The sequence below is a fragment of the Delphinapterus leucas genome, chromosome 19 (assembly GCF_059928025.1).
Source record: "Delphinapterus leucas isolate spDelLeu-1000000601 "Yukka" chromosome 19, BTC_Dleu_Yukka2, whole genome shotgun sequence".
NCBI classification, from domain to species: domain Eukaryota; kingdom Metazoa; phylum Chordata; class Mammalia; order Artiodactyla; family Monodontidae; genus Delphinapterus; species Delphinapterus leucas.
This window is the reverse complement of record NC_143147.1, coordinates 52,784,484-52,787,884: the sequence shown is the minus strand read 5'-3', so window position 1 is coordinate 52,787,884 and position 3,401 is coordinate 52,784,484.

The window sequence follows — 3,401 nt, the reverse complement described above, 5'->3', positions numbered from 1 at the left end:
CCCCCCCTCTTCGCACCCCTCATTGGCCCGCTGCCCGGCCAATGGGCGGCTGCCTCCGGGGCCTGTTACCACTCTCCTACCCAGAGACAAGGCCAAGAACCGGCAGTTAGGCGACCTCTCTCTCCCGGAGCTTCTGCGACTTTCCCGCTCAAAGTAAACGTGTTCGGGATTGGCCCGGCCCGTCAAGCACCCACCTGATGATTGGCTAATAGGGCAGCCTAGGGGGCGGAGCGTGGAAGGAAGAGAAGGAGCGCGGGCGTACCCGGTGGGAGAAGTGACGCAAGTGGTCGGAAGATTTGAGAAATCGCTCAGCAACCAACCGATAATCCTAAACCTATCGGCTGCTCACCTTGGGCCAACATTTCTTTTTTGTCCCTGGTCCCGACCCTAACTCCCAGAATCCTTTGGAGCCACCCGGAGAGTGATAGACTTGGGCCCGCTTAACGGAGTGTGAGGAAACAGTTATGGAGTTGGGTGTTGTTGGGAGAGCCCCTTCCGAGGGGGAAGAGAGCTTTTCTCTATCCTAGGCCCCACACTTCGGTGGGGGTGAAGGCATCTTGGTGCTAATGGAACTCCTGAACAAAGTTTACTCTGACCTGTACCAGACAGGCCGTTCACATCGGCGGTCCCATTTGGGGATGTGATATCTCAAGGTTTTGTCCCCAGACAATGCTAAACAATTTTGTGTGCGTTGAAATACTGAAGACGATCAAAGTAAACACAGTAGCCACCTTTAGGGCACTATGTTTAAAATAAAAATTTGAGAAGCGCTCAATTAAGTGGAAGATGTTCTTTTTAACTCCGGCAGAAGTGGAAATAGGATAGGGGGACACGTTTTATTGGCTCGTATTATTCTGAGAGTTATTTCGGATTCTCTTCTCAGCTTTGAGTTAAGAAAGCTGTTTAGGTGACGTGGCTGTACCAATTACATTTCTTTCCCTACCTCACCCTTAAAGTTGCTGACGTGGAGCATATTCCACCCTGCCATTCACAGAGCGTACTGTCTTTTCTCTCTCTCCCATAACACCCAGAATGATTTTGAAAAGCTGTGAATCCTCTTATGTATCTTTTTTATTGTAGTAAGATATACATAAGATTTAGCATTTTAACCACCTTCGAGTGTAAAATTCAGTGGCATTAAGTACACTCACAATGTTGTACAACCATCATCACTATCCATTTCCAGAAATTTTTCATTATCCCAAACAGAAACTTTGTACCCAATAAAAAAATAACTCATATCTCCCCTTCCCTCCACTCTCTGGGGAACTTTATTCTACTTTCCATCATTATGAACTTGCCTATTGTAGGTACCTCATGTAAGTGGAATCATACAATATTTGTCCTTTTGTGACTGTCTTATTAACATAATGTCAAGGTTCATCCATGCTGTTGTACGTGTCAGAACTTCACTCCATTTTCTGGCTGAATAGTATTCCATTTTATGTGTATACCACATTTTGTCCATTCATCAGCTGATGGACACTTGGATTGTTTTCACCTTTTCATTGTTATGAATAATGCTGTTATGAACATTAGTGTACAAATATCTATTTGATTCCCTTTTTCAATTCTTTTGGATATACATATACCTAAGAGTGGAATTGTTGGGTCATATGGTAATTCTGTTTAACATTTTCCACACAAAACTTTCCCACAGCAGCTGCACCATTTTACATTTCCACAACAATGCACCAGGATCCCAATTTATCCACATTCTCACCAACACTTGTTATTTTCCTTTTTAAAAAAAAAAAAAATAGCCATTCTAGAGGGTGTAACGTATCTTATTGTGGTTTTGATTTGCATTTCCCTTATGACTAATGATGTTAAGCATCTTTTCACGTGCTTCTTGACCATTTGTATACATTCTTTGGAAAAATATCTATTTAAGTCCTTTGCTCTTTTTTTTTTTTTTTTTTTTGCGGTACGCGGGCCTCTCACTGTTGTGGCCTCTCCCATTGCAGAGCACAGGCTCCGGACGCGCAGGCTCAGCAGCCATGGCTCACGGGCCCAGCCGCTCCGCGGCATGTGGGATCTTCCCGGACCGGGGCACGAACCCGTGTCCCCTGCACCGGCAGGCGGACTCTCAACCACTGCGCCACCAGGGAAGCCCCTTTGCTCATTTTTGAGGTTGTACTGTCTTGTTTAGTATTGATATGGTTTGTTTTGAAAATGAATATTACAGGAAAATGTAACACTCCATTGAACTCAAGTGAATACATTAGTAAACGGAACATTTTGGTTACGGAGCAGAACAAGTATTCAGTGTGTAGTTAGTTCTTTCTTTCAGCTCTTGTATTTGTTTTTTGGAAGATCTCATTCTGAATGGGTATGTTGAGAGGTAGATGGGATTGGTTTCACAATATCACCTAAAGATATATACAAACCTCAGACTAAAATGAGAAGGGGTTACAAATACTCAAATAATTGTTTTATGTGTTCTCTGCCTTCATCTGAATTTAAAGTTTTGGGGGAAATGGTGACCTGTCTCCATTTATTGAATATTCCTATATAGGAGCAACCAGGGAAGATCTTTACATAAGATGACCACATTTCAGTAACTTTGATCCAGCTCAGAATTATGGTGCCCTCAAGTAATAAATTCATTTTTTTCTTGCTATTTTTGGGATAAGTAAGTGAATCTGAATTTATGATTTTTTTAAAAGATATTTAAGAACATTCTTTAAGAACAATTTAACTGTATGCCATCCTGAAAACTTATTGCAGAATGCAGACTTTCTCCTCCAAAATATATTTAAAGGTTAATTTCTTCTCCTTCTTCTTCTTCTTGCAACCCTGGAAGACAATGTACAATGTGGTACTCTTCAGTTACATTAGCGAAGCCCTTTTTATACTTTTACAAATATTTAAACCTTCTGTTTTGTAACAAAAATAAATTGTTGGTTTCATTTTTAAAAAAATCAGCCTGCCCTGTAGAAATGTTTTGAGTAATAAATAGTATTTCATTATTCTCCTGAGAAAAACTTTCAGTTCAAATCAAGCACTTGTTTTCACAATATTTATTTATTTATTTATTTTTGGCTGCATCAGGTCTTAGTTGTGCTGGTGCAGGATCTTTCCTTGGGGCGCGTGGGCTTAGTTACCCCACGGCATGTGGGATCTTAGTTCCCCACTCAAACCGTCATCCCCTGCATTGGAAGGCAGATTCTTAACCACTGGACCACCAGGGAAGTCCCCAAGTGCTTTTTTTTTTTTTTGCGGTACGCGGGCCTCTCAGGGCCTCTCACTGTTGTGGCCTCTCCCGTTGCGGAGCACAGGCTCCGGACGCGCAGGCTCAGCGGCCATGGCTCACGGGCCCAGCCGCTCTGCGGCATGTGGGATCCTCCCGGACCGGGGCACGAACCCGTGTCCCCTGCATCGGCAGGCGGACTCTCAAC